We start from the raw sequence: 19,253 nt of genomic DNA on the forward strand, positions 1-19,253 counted from the left end.
CTCCTGCCTAGGTCTTCTAAGTGTTGGGATGAAAGGCATGTGCCATCATGGCTGGCCAAAACCAAGAAATTGTATGTGTTCAGGTAGCACAATGAAGAGATGTTAGAAAAACGGGATTTTTTTTTAATTTTTAAAAAATTTTATTTTTATTTTATGTGTATGCGTGTATTGCCTGCATGTAGGTAAGTGCACCTGTGTCATGCAGTGCCCACAGAGGTCAGAAGAGGCTGTCAGATCCCCTGTAACTGGAGTTATGGACAGTTGTTAGCTGTCATGTGGGTGCTGGGATTCAAACCCGGGTCTTCTGCAAGAACAGCTAGTGGTCTTAACTGCTGAGCCATCTCTCCAGTCCCAATAAAGCTTTTTTTTCCCTCGTCTTTTTGAGACAGTTTCCCTGTAGCCCCAGCTGGCCTGGAACACACTATGTAGACTGAGCTGGCCTCAAACTCACACAGATCTGCCTGCCTCTGCCTCCTGAGTGCTAGGATTAAAGGCATGTGCCACCATGCCCAGCTGCTCTTTTGTGTTTTTGAGACAGGTATTACTATGTAATCCTGATTGGCCTAGAATTCACTGTGTAGACCAGGCTGGCCTTGAACTGACAGAGATCTGCCTTCCTCTCCCACCCAAGAGCTGGAATTAAAAACATGATCCACCATGCCAGGCAATTGTTCCTGACTTTTCAAGTGTGTAGTCTACATTTTCAAGTATGAACTACACCAAATGCACGCCTTGAATCATGAAATAATGCCCCTTGATTTCTTTTTAAGTTTTTTTTTTTTTGTCTTTTTGAGACAGGGTCTCCCTGTAGCCCCAGCTGTCCTGGAACTCACTATGTAGAACAGGCTGTCCTGGAACTCACAGAGATCCACCTGCCCCTGCCTCCCAAGTGCTGGGATTAAAGGCATGTGCTACCACGCCTGGCTCTTTTTAAATTTTTAAGGACTTGGTTTATGTCATATAACACACATGTCTGGGTGAACAAGTTACTCGGTAGTCATCCAGATTCATAATTTTTTTTCTCTTTTTTATTTTCTTTATTATCTTTATTTTATGTGTATGACTGTATTGCCTGGAGGTGTTGCAAGTGCACCCATGTCATGCAATGCCCATGGAGATCAGAAGTGGGCATTGGATTCCCCTGGAACTGGTGTTAGCTGCAATTTCAGTGCTGGAAATTGAACCCAGGTCCACTGAGCCATCTCTCCAATCATCTTCTTTTTTTCTTTTTCTTTTTATTCTTTCTTTTTTTTTTTTTTTTTTTTTTTTTCTTTTTTTTTTTTTTTTTTTTTTGGTCTTTTTGAGACAGGGTCTCCCTGTAACCCCAGCTGTCCTGGAACTCACTATGTAGATCAGGCTGGCCTTGAACTCACAGAGATCCATCCGCCTGCCTCTGCCTTCTGAGTGCTGGGATTAAAGGCCAGCCAATCCTTTTCTTTTTGAGACAGGGGCTCCCTATTGCACCAGCTGGCCTGGAACTCACTATATAGATCAGGCTGGCCTCAATCTCAGAAATCCATCTGCCTCTGGCTCTTGGAGACTCAAATTGTTTAACTGGATTACATCCATCACAGGCTATCCATTATGCCCTTTTCCTTGAATTTCACAGGAAGACCCATTTATAAATAGTTTGGGTCCTGAGGAAAGTGGGTCTCTGAGGTTGGGTGGACCTTGGTTTGGCAGTCAAGCAAAACTGAGCAATGCTGTTCTATGTGTATAGAAGAATGCCCTCTATGTGGAAATGCAGCTGGGCTTAAATGGTTCTTGGAGGCTACTATTTAATTATCTCTTTTGAGAAGAATAGCTTTATAGTTCAAGATTCTAGAGTCTGTTAATCATCTCATGTTCCTTACTTGGTTGGCAGCACAGAACCAAGACTTCCTGCTCTCCTCAGTGGGCAGCTACAGGTTGAGTATGTTTGGGCCATCCAAGTGAAACAGGATCTAACAGTTTTGAAAAATAAGCTATTGGCTCCCCTGTCCCTTGTCCCCGTAGGATTCTACTATGTTATAGTTTTTTTTTCTTTTTTGTGGTAGATAAGCTCATGCTAATGTAAGCTCATGCCAGTGTAACTGATAGTGAAAATGTAAAAGCCTAAGGAAATCTTGGTTTCAGAATGGCCATTGTAAGTACAGAAGTTCACTCAGAGGTGGAGTTTGGACGGGGCAAGTGTTTGTTTGAGTGGCCACCTCAGTATAGCTCTGTGTTTTTATTTGCAAATTCATTACAATAAATTCTTATTTGTTAAAAAAAAAAATACCTTCGTATGTAAATACGCCAAGCCAACCATTTTACAAAGGAAGAAATAGGCTCAGAGAGGGGAAGGGTCTGTCTCAGTGTCACACAGGCAGTGTTGGAGACAAAATTCTTTTTTTTTTTCTTTTTTTTTTTTTTTTGTCTTTTTGAGACAGGGTCTCCATGTAGCCCCAGCTGGCCTGGAAACTCACTATGTAGACCAGGTTGTCCTTGAGCTCACAAAGATCTGCCTACCTCTGCCTCCCAAGTGCTGGGATTAAAGGGATTCACCACCACACCTGACTAGAGACAGAATTCTAAATTGGGTGCTCCAGAGTCGAGTGCCCATGTGATGTGACTCTAAGCTCTCCCATCCTCCACATTCCATGTATAAGGAACTGTCTTATGGTTTCTGTCCTCGTGTATGTGGCTGGCCATGGCAAATACTGGCTGACAGTGGCAGTTCCACTGAGGACCTCATGGGGTTCAGGGGTGTAGGCAGGTTGTCATCAGTGGAAATGGAGATCCTCAGTCAGGTGGAGGATAGAGGCAGCAATGGACTTAATGAAGGGATAGAGATAAGGACCTGGGGCAAGGACTTTAGCCTTGTCCCCACCTCTATCTCTGAGAAATGGTACAAATGTGTGTCCTGGACCCTCTTTGGATTCACTTCAGTCCCCTGCCTCTGGATCCCATTGTCTCCAATATCATTCTTCTCACAACCCCCCCACCACCAATTCTGCTTCTGCTCATCATACATAAATGGATATCAGGAGCCTCAGTTTCCCAAGCTCAAGTGTGAATTTTACATAGCCCTGAACAGCTGGTTCTCACCAGCCTGTAATTTTGTCTTTCAGGTATGGCTGAACTGGTCCTATGACTTAGTAGGTTGGAAAGTGTGGTGCTCTAATGTGCCCCTGTGGAGACAACTTTTGACATAGGACAGAGTAGTGTCGTGGAGATCTGAATGGAGAGAAGAGTCCTCCCTCAGTCATCTGTGGGAAGAGATGATCTGGGTTGGGGAGCCACATGAAATTGATCATAGAGAGGTCAGATGTTAGGAGAGAACCAACTCTTACAAGTTGTACTCTGTCCTCTAGACATGCACCAACACACAAAGGCCTGTTTATGAAGATGCACATGCACACACACACAGAAACAGTAAAGAAAGAAAAACAGGGTTCCGTATTTAGCTTGGAGTGGTGAACTCAGTGTTTGTCCAAGAATGACATCATACTTGAAGCACTCTTCTCTTTCCCCTGAGTGCTGGGATTATTAGCATGAGCCACCACACCCAACTTTCTTTTTTCTTTGCCTTTGTGATACAGGGTCTCATTGTAGCCCCAGGTGGCCTGGAACTCCTTACAGAGATCCACCTGTTGCCAACTCGAGAATGCTGAGATTAAAAAAGATTTTTAAACATTCATTTATTGCTTCTGTCATTGTGTCTGTCTGTCTTTCTCTCTGAATCCCACCAAGGTACATTCGTGAAGATCAGAGGACCAACAGTCAGGTCTTTCCTTCTATCATGTGCATCCATGGATGGTCTTTTTGACACAGGGTCTCCCTGTAGCCCCAGCTGTCTTGGAACTCACTATGTAGACCAGTCTTGAACTCACAGAGATCCACCTGCCTCTGCCTGCCAGTGCTGGGAATAAAGGCGTGCGCCACCATGCCCGGCTTTCTGTGTGTTCTAAGGAGTGGGTTTTTGTTGTTGTTGCTGTAGCTGTTTGGTGTTTATTTTCAGATATTCTCTGTTTACTTTCTCTATTTAGAGGTTGTGACATCAAACCCAGGGCCTTAAGCAGGGTAAAAGTGTTCAACCTATGCGGCAGCCCTCTCCCTTTTTGTTATTTATTTATTTATTTTATTTATTTATTTATTTATTTATATCACATGCAGATGGCAAAAAGTACTATTTCTAGATTTAGTTTTCAGAGATGGCATTGTATCCTGTTTTTCAGATGTGGTCCTGGTTGGCCTGGAACTTGCTATGTAGGCCAGGTTGGCCTTAAACTCACAGAAATCCACCTTCCTCTGCTCTGGAGTGCTGGGATGTAGTATACACCAACCCCAGCCCCTTTGCTGTTCAGATATTTACCATAGTGCTTCATATTGTACGGCCCACCCTGACATTTACCATGGGTAAAGAGTCAGCCTTGGTTGCGTGGGCCCAACAAGCACTGCCATAGAAGCAAGCACAGTATCTGATGCCACGAGGAGAACGAAGTCATATCAGCAGACCCCCAACGCTGCTGTGCTCCACCGTCAGGGATGCACCTCATTGCCAGCTCCTTGCATGACACTTCTGGGAAGACAGGACACCAGCATTGCTGCTCACCCCATATATGGAACCCATGTAGACCAAGGTTATGATTAGTACAAATTCCAACTTACTGAATCACTGAGAAGGCCCCCAACTTGCATGAAGAGCCTCAAAAACTTCAACACTCGTAATCTCTGCCTGACTTACGAGAGGATGCAGGGGCTCAAGAATCTTCATGGGGCTGGAGCTTCTCAGAGGTTAAGAGCACTGGCTACTCTTCCAAAAGACCCGAGTTCAATTCCCAGCACCCACGTGGCAGCTAAAAACGTTCAGGGGGGCTGGAGAGGTGGCTCAGTGGTTAAGAACACTGGTTGTTCTTGCAGAAGCCCCTGGTTTGAATCCCAGCACCCACATGGCAGCTAACAATTGTCCATAGCTCCAGTCCCAGGGGATCTGACAGCCTCTTCTGACCTCCACGGGCATTGCACGACACAGGTGCACTTACCTACATGCAGGCAATACATGAATATAGATAAAATTTAAAAAATAAATAAAATTTGAAAAAAAAACGTTCAGGATCCAACATCTTTTCTGACCTCCACAGGCATTGCACAATATGAGTGCACTTACACACATTCAGGTAATACACTCAGACACATAAAAAATGTCTGTCTGTTAATTATAATTCTTAAGAACCTTATTTTCTACCAGATAGTATACTTCATACCACACTGGCACCAATCTGCTCATTCCAGCCCGTCAGTCTACCGGGATAGGATCACGTAACGGACCAGGTTGGCCTTGAACTCACAGAGATCTGCCTGCCTCTGCCTCCCAAGTGCTGGGATTAAAGACCTGTGCCACCACATCCAGCATAAAATATGTTTTTTGAAAAAGAATCTTCTTATTAGCCTCCAGTTCCCTCAGGTGGTCAGGTCTCCACTCCCATCAGTTTACTGATTCCATAATCTTGGGTACCTTCCCCTCTCCTTCCTGGAGGGAATGTTTCAGTTCAGTGGACATCACTATAAAAAAGTGTGCTTCAGTTTTAGCTTGGTTTCTGTGTCCTGGTGTAGCTCTGAAATCATTGTAATAGAGGTGTGGATGGGGACAGCCAAAATACGGCTCTAGGAGGTATTCTTTCATATTGGCCATCAGGGTTTCTTCTTTAAATATTTAGAGTTTTCTTTGTCTTGGAGTTGTTTGCCTGTAAAGATACCTAAAATCATGTGTTGGTGAAATATATCAGGATTCCTGTGAGCATCCTGGAACCATATGTGTATTTCTCTGATAATGTAAAATATTTTCACAGAATAGATATTTTTGAGTCATTAATCTCTTCTTTTCAAACACCCATAAAGCAAATTACTGCTTTTTTAAAATAGTTGGTGCTGTATATCAAAAGGTCTATCTCTCCTTGATCTGGGTTCATTTAAAATAACCAGTCGGGCATGGTTGCACACAGCTTTAGTTCCTTTAGTACTCAGGAGGCTGAGGCAGAGACAGGTGCATCTCTCTGATATTGAGGATCAAATCAAAGCAAGTTCTGGGCCAACTGGGGCTACAGGGAGACACTGTCTCAAAAAGACAAAACATCATTTAAAATAAGAAGTTTCTGTGCTCAGAATACATTTTTAGTTAAGCCTATTAGTCTATCTGTGGTGTTTCGGTTTTTTTTTATTTCATTGATTGAGGTCTTACACTGTAAACTTTTTTCAGTTCTTTTTTATGATAGCATTTCTCACTTACTGCACCCACCTTCAATCACAGAAGTTAGGAGGTGGTTGTAAAAAGATGAGGAATGGGCTGGAGAGATGGCTCAGTGGGAAAGAGAGGTTCCAAGTTCAGTTCCTAGCTACCATATCAGGCAGCTCACAACCACCCCTAACTCCCTCTCCTGTGACACCTGAAACCTCTAAGATCAAGGCCAGTTTGTTCTATATGTTGAGATCCATGTTAACTGAGGCTACAGGGAGAACCTGTCTCAAAACAGTTAAACAAACAAAAATAAATGCACAGAAAAAAAAGAATAAAGGCAAATTGTGTCAAGAAATTAAAACAATGCTTGCTACTCACAAAATTCAGGAAAAAAATTGACAAACCTAGGATTTACTGAAGGTTGAAACTAAGAATTTCATCAAAGCATTAAAATCAATCCTATTAAATTGAGGTGAGAAATAAGGAGCAAACACATCAGTATTCACTGAATTCCACTCACTTGATATACGGGTCTTAGTAACACACCCATGTGAGGAATGTGCTGCCTCCAGAATCCAAAGGGGCCCACTAAGCATTACGCTACTTTCTTGGTTGTGGGAGAAGCCAGGGGCAACAACTTATCCTTCACCTTAGAAGGAATGTCTCTGCAAGCTCCACACCACTGAACTTCAAGAAACTTCACTGAGGCAGAAGACCTTGACTTTTTTGGAGTGGTTGCTACCTCCTCTTCACTGGATTCAATCAGCATAATGTCACCAATACAGTGGACCAGTGGGATAGTTTGTGGAACAGACAGGTGATGAAGATCCCTTGAAATAAGTTATGACTCAAGGCTAGAGAATTAATATATTCTTTTTTAAACTTTTTATTTAAAATATTTTATTTATTATATTTATGTGTACGCATGTACTGCCTGCATGTAGGTAAGTGCACCCGTGTCATGCAATGCCTGCAGAGACAGAAGAGGCTGTTGATCCCCTGGAACTGGAGTTATGGACAGTTGTTAGCTGCCATGTGGGTGCTGGGATTTGAACCCAGGTCTTCTGCAAGAACAGTGTTCTTAACTGCTGAGTCATCTCTCCAGCCCCTTAATATACTCTTGAGGTAGAACAGTACAGGTGTACTGCTGGCCTTGCCAGCTCCTGACAGTCTTTATGAACTGTTACTGAAAAGAAAGCATTTCCCAGATCAATAGCTGCATACCAGGTACCAAGAGACGTATTAAGCTACTCAAACAAGGAAACCACATCTGGTACAGCAGCTAAAATTGGAGTCATTGCTTGATTAAGTTGGTGATACTCAACTGTCACTCTCCATGATCCCTCTGTCTTCTGCACCTGTCAAACAGAAGAGTTAAAGGGATATCTGGTATGTTTGCATCTTTCGAATCCTTGATGGTGGCACAAAATTCTGTAACCCCCCAGGGATGCAATACTGTTTCTGGTTCACTGTTTCCCCTGGTAAACAGAGGCAACACCAATGGTTTCCGTTTGGTCTTTCCAACCATAATAGCCCTCACTCCAAAGGTTAGGGAACCAACATGGGGATTTTGACAACTTCTAAGTCAACAAAGGCCTGATATAAAACAGAGAGGAAAGAACACCTGAGAATTTAGATACTCTCTGACCAATGAAATTATCTCAACACCTGGGTATAGAGGAACATGCCTTTAGTCACAGAAAGTAGGATGGATGGGCAAGAAGAATACTTATGAGTTCAGGGCCAGCCTCAACTCTAAGGCAGGTATGAGACCAGTGGTGTTACAAAAGACTCTGTCCAAAAAAGCCAAAAAGAAAATGTCTCAGATCTACCCAGAGTTTGAATTTTTGGCAAGTGAAAGAAAAGATAATTCAGCCGAAATCTGGTGGTGCATGCCTTTAATCACAGCACTCAAGAGGCAGAGGTAGGCAGATCTCTGTGAATTCAAGGCCAACCTGGTCTACATAGTGAGTTCCAGGCCAGCTGGGGCTGGACCAAAAAGAAAAAAAGGAAAAGATGAAAAATCAGTATTAAACTGTGGGAAGCGAGCACGGCCAAGCCAGCCAAAGATGGCGCCCTGGATGGCTGCCAAGCCTCGTGCTGTTTACTTCAACTCTTGGCTGATTGCCAAGGCTCGTGATCCTCGCTTGTTTACTCCAACTCCCTGAAGCATGGTGAGCCCGAACAGGTGCTGCCTGCCTGATGATCTTGCTACGTGGCCAATGAGCTGCACTCTGCCTGCCCGCTACGCGTGTGTGTGCCCTGATTGGTCCTGGCCAGGGGGAGGGCTGTTGGGAACGCTATATGAACAGCTGAAGTGTGTAATAAGAAAAAGGATGGAGAGGGAGATATAGGAGAACAACAAAGGTGTGAGTAGTGGGTGAGATAATAAAGAGAGAGATTATGAGAGAGAATAAGAGAGAATAAAGGAAGGAAGAGAAAAAGAAGCTTGAACCTCACCTTGGTGTCTGTGTCGTCTTTCCTCGGCTCTGCTGGACAGAGTCGTGGCTGGCGACAAGTGGTGGCCCGTACGGGGACCCTGATGCTCCGGAGTTGTAAGTAAAAATGAAACAATAGTGCTAGCAAAAGTTCCCAGGAAAAGGGACGGAGGTTGAAGTTCCCTAAAAGGGACGGAGGTTAAAGTTCCCAGGAAAAGGGACGGAGGTTAAAGTTCCCAGGAAAAGGGACGGAGGTTAAAGTTCCCAGGAAAAGGGACGGAGGTTAAAGTTCCCAGGAAAAGGGACGGAGGTTAAAGTTCCCAGGAAAAGGGACGGAGGTTAAAGTTCCCAGGAAAAGGGACGGAGGTTAAAGTTCCCAGGAAAAGGGACGGAGGTTAAAGTTCCCAGGAAAAGGGACGGAGGTTAAAGTTCCCAGGAAAAGGGACGGAGGTTAAAGTTCCCTAAAAGGGACGGAGGTTAAAGTTCCCAGGAAAAGGGACGGAGGTTAAAGTTCCCAGGAAAAGGGACGGAGGTTAAAGTTCCCAGGAAAAGGGACGGAGGTTAAAGTTCCCAGGAAAAGGGACGGAGGTTAAAGTTCCCAGGAAAAGGGACGGAGGTTAAAGTTCCCAGGAAAAGGGACGGAGGTTAAAGTTCCCAGGAAAAGGGACGGAGGTTAAAGTTCCCAGGAAAAGGGACGGAGGTTAAAGTTCCCAGGAAAAGGGACGGAGGTTAAAGTTCCCAGGAAAAGGGACGGAGGTTAAAGTTCCCAGGAAAAGGGACGGAGGTTAAAGTTCCCAGGAAAAGGGACGGAGGTTAAAGTTCCCAGGAAAAGGGACGGAGGTTAAAGTTCCCAGGAAAAGGGACGGAGGTTAAAGTTCCCAGGAAAAGGGACGGAGGTTAAAGTTCCCAGGAAAAGGGACGGAGGTTAAAGTTCCCAGGAAAAGGGACGGAGGTTAAAGTTCCCAGGAAAAGGGACGGAGGTTAAAGTTCCCAGGAAAAGGGACGGAGGTTAAAGTTCCCAGGAAAAGGGACGGAGGTTAAAGTTCCCAGGAAAAGGGACGGAGGTTAAAGTTCCCAGGAAAAGGGACGGAGGTTAAAGTTCCCAGGAAAAGGGACGGAGGTTAAAGTTCCCAGGAAAAGGGACGGAGGTTAAAGTTCCCAGGAAAAGGGACGGAGGTTAAAGTTCCCAGGAAAAGGGACGGAGGTTAAAGTTCCCAGGAAAAGGGACGGAGGTTAAAGTTCCCAGGAAAAGGGACGGAGGTTAAAGTTCCCAGGAAAAGGGACGGAGGTTAAAGTTCCCAGGAAAAGGGACGGAGGTTAAAGTTCCCAGGAAAAGGGACGGAGGTTAAAGTTCCCAGGAAAAGGGACGGAGGTTAAAGTTCCCAGGAAAAGGGACGGAGGTTAAAGTTCCCAGGAAAAGGGACGGAGGTTAAAGTTCCCAGGAAAAGGGACGGAGGTTAAAGTTCCCAGGAAAAGGGACGGAGGTTAAAGTTCCCAGGAAAAGGGACGGAGGTTAAAGTTCCCAGGAAAAGGGACGGAGGTTAAAGTTCCCAGGAAAAGGGACGGAGGTTAAAGTTCCCAGGAAAAGGGACGGAGGTTAAAGTTCCCAGGAAAAGGGACGGAGGTTAAAGTTCCCAGGAAAAGGGACGGAGGTTAAAGTTCCCAGGAAAAGGGACGGAGGTTAAAGTTCCCAGGAAAAGGGACGGAGGTTAAAGTTCCCAGGAAAAGGGACGGAGGTTAAAGTTCCCAGGAAAAGGGACGGAGGTTAAAGTTCCCAGGAAAAGGGACGGAGGTTAAAGTTCCCAGGAAAAGGGACGGAGGTTAAAGTTCCCAGGAAAAGGGACGGAGGTTAAAGTTCCCAGGAAAAGGGACGGAGGTTAAAGTTCCCAGGAAAAGGGACGGAGGTTAAAGTTCCCAGGAAAAGGGACGGAGGTTAAAGTTCCCAGGAAAAGGGACGGAGGTTAAAGTTCCCAGGAAAAGGGACGGAGGTTAAAGTTCCCAGGAAAAGGGACGGAGGTTAAAGTTCCCAGGAAAAGGGACGGAGGTTAAAGTTCCCAGGAAAAGGGACGGAGGTTAAAGTTCCCAGGAAAAGGGACGGAGGTTAAAGTTCCCAGGAAAAGGGACGGAGGTTAAAGTTCCCAGGAAAAGGGACGGAGGTTAAAGTTCCCAGGAAAAGGGACGGAGGTTAAAGTTCCCAGGAAAAGGGACGGAGGTTAAAGTTCCCAGGAAAAGGGACGGAGGTTAAAGTTCCCAGGAAAAGGGACGGAGGTTAAAGTTCCCAGGAAAAGGGACGGAGGTTAAAGTTCCCAGGAAAAGGGACGGAGGTTAAAGTTCCCAGGAAAAGGGACGGAGGTTAAAGTTCCCAGGAAAAGGGACGGAGGTTAAAGTTCCCAGGAAAAGGGACGGAGGTTAAAGTTCCCAGGAAAAGGGACGGAGGTTAAAGTTCCCAGGAAAAGGGACGGAGGTTAAAGTTCCCAGGAAAAGGGACGGAGGTTAAAGTTCCCAGGAAAAGGGACGGAGGTTAAAGTTCCCAGGAAAAGGGACGGAGGTTAAAGTTCCCAGGAAAAGGGACGGAGGTTAAAGTTCCCAGGAAAAGGGACGGAGGTTAAAGTTCCCAGGAAAAGGGACGGAGGTTAAAGTTCCCAGGAAAAGGGACGGAGGTTAAAGTTCCCAGGAAAAGGGACGGAGGTTAAAGTTCCCAGGAAAAGGGACGGAGGTTAAAGTTCCCAGGAAAAGGGACGGAGGTTAAAGTTCCCAGGAAAAGGGACGGAGGTTAAAGTTCCCAGGAAAAGGGACGGAGGTTAAAGTTCCCAGGAAAAGGGACGGAGGTTAAAGTTCCCAGGAAAAGGGACGGAGGTTAAAGTTCCCAGGAAAAGGGACGGAGGTTAAAGTTCCCAGGAAAAGGGACGGAGGTTAAAGTTCCCAGGAAAAGGGACGGAGGTTAAAGTTCCCAGGAAAAGGGACGGAGGTTAAAGTTCCCAGGAAAAGGGACGGAGGTTAAAGTTCCCAGGAAAAGGGACGGAGGTTAAAGTTCCCAGGAAAAGGGACGGAGGTTAAAGTTCCCAGGAAAAGGGACGGAGGTTAAAGTTCCCAGGAAAAGGGACGGAGGTTAAAGTTCCCAGGAAAAGGGACGGAGGTTAAAGTTCCCAGGAAAAGGGACGGAGGTTAAAGTTCCCAGGAAAAGGGACGGAGGTTAAAGTTCCCAGGAAAAGGGACGGAGGTTAAAGTTCCCAGGAAAAGGGACGGAGGTTAAAGTTCCCAGGAAAAGGGACGGAGGTTAAAGTTCCCAGGAAAAGGGACGGAGGTTAAAAACTAACAGGGTTGAGAAGAAAATGTATTCTGAGCCTAGAAATTGGCTGTATTAAATGAATCCAGGTTGATTAAGGAAGGATATACCTTTTAGTATGCAGAAACTACCAGTTAAAAAGCAAAAATTTGCTGTGCGTGGTGGTGCACACCTTTAATCCGAGCACTTGGGAGGCAGAGGCAGGCAGATCTCTGTGAGTTCAAGGCCAGCCTGGTCTACATAGCGAGTTCCAGGACAGCTGGGGCTAGAGGGAGACCCTGTCTCAAAAAGACAGAAAAAAAAAAAAGCAAAAATTTTCCTAAAAAGTGTTTTTAAGAGTTCTCCACACTGTTTTCTGCAGAGGCTGCACAAGTTTGCAATCCCACCAGCAGTGAATGAGCATTCCCCTGTATCCACATCCTCGCCAGCATTTGGTATCATTTGTTCTCTTGCCAGTCTGACTGGGGTAAGGTGAAACATTAAGGTGGTCTTAATTTGCATTTCCTTAATTACTAAAGATGTTGAACACTTTTTAACATGTTTCTTTAGCCATCTTTATTTCTTCCTTTGAGAAATCCGTTTAGATCTTAATCCCATCTTTTAATTGGGTCATTTGCTTTCTTGCTTCTTTGTATTTTAAGGTCTTTATATATTCTGGATGTTAAACCTCTGTCAGATGTGTCACTGGTGAAGATTTTTCCCCACTCTGTGGGTTTTCTCTTCAATTCCTTGATTGTTTCTTTTGCTGTACAGAAGCTTTTTAGTTTAATGAGGTCCCACTTGTTGAATGTTGACTTCAATTCCCAAGCAACTGGTGTCTGGTTTAGAAAAGTCTTTTCCTTGTAAGTTACTGCCAATGTTTTCTGCTAAGTTTCAGAGTTTCAGGTTTCACATTGAGGTATTTGATCCATTTGGAATTGACTTTTGTGCAAGGTGAAAGATAAGAATCTAATTTCCTTCTTCTACAGATGGAGCTCCAGTTTTACCAGCGCCATTTGTTGAAGATGCTGTCCTTCCTCCATTCTGTTCTTGGCACCTCTGTCAAATATCAGGTAGCTGAAACTGTGTCTATTCAGGCTCGTGTCTTCAATGATGTTCCATTGATCTATGTGTCTATTTTTGTGCCAGTACCATGCTGTTTTTATGACTATAGCTCTGCAGTATACTTTAAGATCTGGTATAGAAATTCCCCCAGCATTGCTCTTTGTGCTCAGGGTTGTTTTGGCTATCCAGAGTCTTTTGTGCTTCCATATGAATTTACAGATTTCTTTTTCTAATTCTGTGAAGTGTATCATGGGGATTTTGATAGGGATTGCACTGAATCTATATATTGCTTTTGGTAGGATGGTCATTTTCACAATATTAATTCTTCTAATCCATGAACAAAAGTGTGAAAAACAGAGCCTTGTCTCCACACAGAAGAATCCATATTCTCTTCCAGTTGGAGTTTGACTGACTGGATTCAAACAAATGTGCACCAGAGACTGAATACATCGAATACCAGGCTTCCTGCTGTATGAGCACTGCTAGGAAAATGGATATGTAAAAACAGAAAAACAAACGAACAAACAGGAAAGCAGATTACAAATACTTTTTACAGAGGACAAGGACATGGTCAAAGGGGAACTGTAGTGCTTTGTGTTAAGTGAAATTGGGTTATAACCATAGATTGGCATCTCTCTTAGCCTTGGTCAGAGAAGCTTCTCTTTGCAGTGCGCCACAGTCACTAGAGATTTGTAAATGTGGCTGTGCTGAAAACACAAGTCTTAACAGTTTTGCTCTAAAGGAGACATGTATATCACCAGCTCAGAGACTCAGGAAATTTCATAGAAGAGAGGTGAAAAGAATGATAACAGAGGATGTGAAGGAGCGCTGTGAAACGCTTTCTTCTGCAAATGACATGGTTGTTGTAACCAATAACTCACAACATCAGTGAGTATGTGCCTAACACTCAACCTATTAATAAATACATGATGGGTTGGGGAGAGGCTCATAAGGCCCCAATCTCCCTGAGGAGCTACTGACAGTTAATGGTTCCCATGGATGGGGAATTCACACTCTTTAGTGGTGTAGCCACTGCATAGTTTCCCTTGTTTCAATAAATAATATATGTATGTAAACAATCTTAAATGCAGGGCATCAGAGAGACAGAGAGACGGAGACAGGGAGGGAGAGACGTGGGAAAGGAATACAGACAGGAAATTAGAAGGGAGGTTCCTTAGGAGGACGAGGCTTGGTAGAAATGAAGTGGACACAGTGCATAATAGAGGGGATATGATCAAAAGACTCGATGAATATATATGAAATTTTGCAGGACTAATTTTAAGAATAAATTAAATCAGGACAGCCATTTTATAAACTAGTATGCTGGGACCACTGAGGGAGGAGATAACCAGGTCAAGAACCAGGAGGTCCCAAATCCTGACATCCTTTTATCAAAATTTCCTCAAATCGCTTATTGGATTGACCCAAAGGATGCCGTGTGCCCCAAACTTTTAGCAGAGGAACATAGAGAAGATTGGCTTCTGAATAGGAAGATTCAGATACTGGAAGACAATAAAGGCAAAGGTGGACTGTCCTCAGGGGTCCATAGAAGCCCCTAATCTGTTCAGCCACATTTTAATTCATACTTTGGGAAAAATCTGGACTAAAATGAAGACACTTTTTTAACTGTTACATAAATTAACCCATTTACTGTGGGCTGGGGATGTCTCAAATGTCAGCACTTCGGCTGGTCTTTCAGTTCCTGTCTTCTGATGGCAGACTTGACCATGACAGCAGAGGAGGTGGCGTAGGTCCAGGTTCCACCAGCCACTGTTTTCATTCAGGAACCACAGTGCCAGATGCCAACAGCCCGTCTCTTCATCTTGGTCTTGCCACAGAAGGAGCAAGTATACTTGACATAATGGCTGATTTCAATCTTCCTCACCATTTTCTGGAAGGAGGCTCCACAGTGGTCCCATATTTACCCACGATCCTGACTTTCTTGGTGTGTTTAGCTATGTAACAGTGACCTAGATCCGAGCCTAGAGACTTGGATTTTTAAAATTGTATTTATTATTTTTATTTTATGTCTATGCATGTATTGCCCACATGTATGTAAGTTCACCTGTGTCATGCAATGCCCAGAGGACAGAAGATTGTTGGATCCCCTGGAACTGTAGTGACAGACAGTTGTTGGCTGCCATCTGGGTGCTGGGATTTGAACCCAGTCTCCTGCAAGTACAGTCAGTGTTCTTAACCGCTGAGCCATCTCTCCATGCCTGAGAGTGGGATTTTTTTTTTTTGTCTTTTTGAAGCAGGGTCTCCCTGTAGCCCCAGCTGCCCTGGAACTCACTATGGAGACCAGGCTGGCCTTGAACTCACAGAGATCCACCTGCCTCTGCCTCCCAAGTTCTGGGACTACAGAAGTGTGCAACCACACCCAGCTGATGTTGGGCCTTCAGGACCCTCATACACACGGCATGGAGGAAAATGAGGCCTAATATAATTTCATAAGCCAGGCTAAAGTTTAGCAACCTGTCTCTGGCCTGTCACTTCCGTGTGGAGGTGACTCAGCAGGGCCCTATCTAAGACTGCCTCTACCCAGTAACAACTGGCATGATAAATTCCCAGTGGCCCACAGTCTTCACCCCAGATGACACATTCCTATACCCACCCCCTTTTCCACACCCCCTTTGCTTAAACTATATAAGTTGATGCCTGACACAATAAAGTGAGTTCCTGCCTCAACAAGACTCCCAACTCAGTGTGGTTTTAGAGTCGCCAACACTCACCATCCTGCTCAGCCCCTAAGAGAGGAACACAGGCTGGTCCTGGCCTCTCTCCCTGTGCCGTACCTGTCGGAGAGCGATCCAACAGATTGGTGCCCCATGTGAGGAGCTGCCTACCATGAAGTTCACTGACAGGCCAATCGGTCTGCGGGTGAGTGTACGCCCATAAATTATGGGAAAGTCCAATTCTAAACCTGATCCCTCTTTAGATTCCCTCAGAGTCCTGCTCAAAAGCAGAGGCCTAGACCTATCAAATAACCAAGCTCTCCAAGCATGGGGGTGCCTGCTGAAGATTGCACCCTGGCTCCCGGGGAGCAATCTCTTTGACTGGGATACTTGGGATAGAGTTGAGAAGTTAATCATAAGGGCCCAGATAGAAAAGGGAGAGATCCCCCCTCTGGGGATGCTCCCCACGGTATCTGCCTTAAAGGGCTGCTTTCCCCCATGCCCTCCGAGAACAAAGGTGGCAGAGGCCCAGACTCCAGCCCCAGCCAAGGCTGCTGACCCGGTCCTGGAGACACCACCAAGCCCAAAGCCTGATCCTAGGCCCCCAGGCCATATGGATCCACCGGACCATCCTGAGCCCCTCTACCCCTCCCTCAATCCTTTTGGGAGTGCCCCTTGGCCCTGCAAGGGCCCCACTCAGGCAGACTCTCAGACCAATCCATTCCAGGCTCCCTCTGCCCCTCCCTCGTATATAAAAAGAAAAAAAAAAAGAGCTGATAGCCTTTAAAGTCAAGAAAAAGAGACTCTGCTAAGAAGTAGCCTGCCTTTCCTCTGATCTCCAAAAACAACCAGATTCTACCTGTTAACCAGAGATTTTAAGAGCTGTTTGGCACAGCAGCTTTTCCCTTATCTTAAGAGGACAAAAAAGTAAACACTTCCAGACCCAGATCCTGGCTGGCAGACGGAACAGAGCCAGGTTTACAAGCCCTGCTTTTCCTGCTTCCCCCTGCTTGATTTTTCCCCAAAACTCCCCCCCTTCTGCACCCTTCAGAAAATAATAAATAAAATAAACTCTTCCAGACCCAGATCCTGGCTGGCAGACTAAATGGAGCCAGGTTTACAAGCCCTGCTTTCCTGCTTCCCCCTACTCTCCAGGGTCCATCTTGGCCTCCAGGCCCACGACCTTGTTTCCTTGTACTATGGCTCTATCTACTGGCTGGTCTCGCACCACGTTACAGAACTTCTTATTAGCTCAAAAGCACAGCGGTGTGTGGGAGGTTCCACCCTGCCTTTGATTACAGGACGCTGCGTTCACTGGCGGGGCACACACAACACACGCCCCTCCCCAGTGATTGCAGGACGCTGCCCTGGGATTCGGGAATTTAGCTCAAATCTGCAACAGAAGAAAAGGACACTTTTCTTTTGTTGCCTGATTCTTCTCATTCTCGTTTTTACGTGACCTAAGCCAAACCTTTCTCTTCCTGCTTTCTCCTCCCTCCCTCCCTCTCTCTCCCCTGTATGCTACTCCTTCCTGCTCTGACTCCTGACTCTGCCTCTGTTTGCTCAGGGAAAAATATCCTCTTTGTTCCCCTACCCACCTGCTGAGGTCTTTGACTCCTCTTTGCTGTCCACATAATCCATTACTATAAAAACCAAGCATTCAAAGTCTCAAGGTCTCACGCCTCCTGCTTATCTTCTTAAATCCTTAAAACAACTAAAACTGTCTAAAACAATCGGGACAAAACACCTAAAATTCTTGTATATAATTCTAAAAAGCCCTAAACCCTCTGACCTCTACGAGCTAACCTCTGTCTTGCTATTCTTCAGGAAAAACAATTTTAAGGTGGCCCCTAATAAACTTCAAAACATTCCACCTTTTAAAATACTGGTCACTACCTCATCTATGGATACTGTTTCACCCATAAAGCCTCAACTCTGATTAAAATCTCGGCTTCCAAAATGATTTTACCACCTCAGTGCCAACAAATCCTAGCTAAAGTCCAACAGTCCATAAATGAGGCAACTCTAAAAAGGTTTGATCCCGACGCCCCCATGTCTCTTTATCTTTTCATTAAAAGTACACTGTGCACCGCTCTCTTGGCACAAGAGGGCAAACCCATACAATGGATTCATCTATCCATGGGTAACACTCTTCGAGTTTATTCCATGGTCAACCAAATTACTGATTACATTATCAAAAATAGGGACACAGCAGTCCGATTGTCTGGCATTCAGCCTCATTCCATTATCACTCCCTATAGGTTAACAGATTTTACATGACTTCAAAAAAATAAAATAAATAAAACAAATACAGTTAATGATGTTAAGAGTGCAATATGATCGCCTGCCCACTTCTCCCCTAGAGACCCCAGCGTAACCCAAGGGAGAACACCGGCCTACCTAAATCAAGATCTGGCCGGTTACTGGAGCTCTTCCACAGAACACCGGCCTACCTAAATCAAGATCTGGCTGCTTACTGGAGCTCTTCCACAGGCTGAGATGATGTTACAAAAAAAAAAAAAAAATGTTACAAAATAAAAAAAATAAAGGAAAAATTAAATCTACTAATGGCCAAAAGGAGAGGCATCTGTTTATTTTCACAGAAAAAATGCTGCTTTTATGCCAATAGATCTGGGATTGTCCAGGATAAGATTAAAAAATTCCTGAGATCATCCAGGATAAGATTAAAAAATTCCAAAAAGATCTAAAAAAAAAAAGGTAAGAGTTTCAAAAAAAAACCCTCTGGACTGGCTTACATGGTCTCTTGCCCTACCTCCTCCCCCTACTTGGCCCTCTCCTCACACTTCTCCTTATCCTTACTGTCAGGCCCTGGGAGATTTGTTCACCAAAAATAGAGACAATCAAGTTACAAGTCGAGGATCATTATCACAGGCTCGCTGACCAGGAGCCAGGCTCTTACTATTGGCCATCTTCATACGATTGCCCAACCCCTGCCCTCCATGCAGCCGATGACGGGTAAGACCCTCCCAGGCTGATGAACCTAAGACAGGGGCCATGAAAAACAATCATGTTTACCCGAGGACGGGCAACTTCAGTATCTGAGGAGAGGCAACCTAAGACAGGGCATGGAGAGACACCTTGGCGGATGAGATTCATAACACCCAGTGACGGGTAAGATCTCCACAGGGGAGACAACCTAAGACAGGGGTTGTGTTTCTCTGCCATTACAACAAAAATAAAAAGGGGAATATGCTGGGCCTTCGGGACCCTCATACACACGGCATGGAGGAAAATGAGGCCTAATATAATTTCATAAGCCAGGCTAAAGTTTAGCGACCTGTCTCTGGCCTGTCACTTCTGTGTGGAGGTGACTCAGCAGGGCCCTATCTAAGATTGCCTCTGCCCAGTAACAACTGGCGTGGTAAATTCCCAGTGGCCCACAGTCTTCACCCCAGATGACACATTCCTATACCCACCCCCTTTTCCACACCCCTTTTGCTTAAACTATATAAGTTGATGCCTGATGCAATAAAGTGGGTTCCTGCCTCGACAAGACTCCCGACTCAGTGTGGTTTTTGAGTCCATCCTGCTCAGCCCCTAAGAGAGGAACACAGGCTGGTCCTGGCCTCTCTCCCTGTGCCGTACCTGTT

The 19,253-nt window shown here is 45.1% G+C and overlaps 1 pseudogene; it reads right to left on the reverse strand.

Annotated features, from left to right (window-relative positions):
* Nucleotides 1-14,642: 14,642 nt before the first annotated feature.
* On the reverse strand, nucleotides 14,643-17,283 carry LOC103740563 (annotated as a pseudogene).
* Between the last annotated feature and the right edge of the window lie 1,970 nt (nucleotides 17,284-19,253).

The sequence above is a fragment of the Nannospalax galili genome, unplaced genomic scaffold (genome assembly GCF_000622305.1).
Source record: "Nannospalax galili isolate Female #2095 unplaced genomic scaffold, S.galili_v1.0 scaffold1431, whole genome shotgun sequence".
Classification (NCBI taxonomy): Eukaryota; Metazoa; Chordata; class Mammalia; order Rodentia; family Spalacidae; genus Nannospalax; species Nannospalax galili.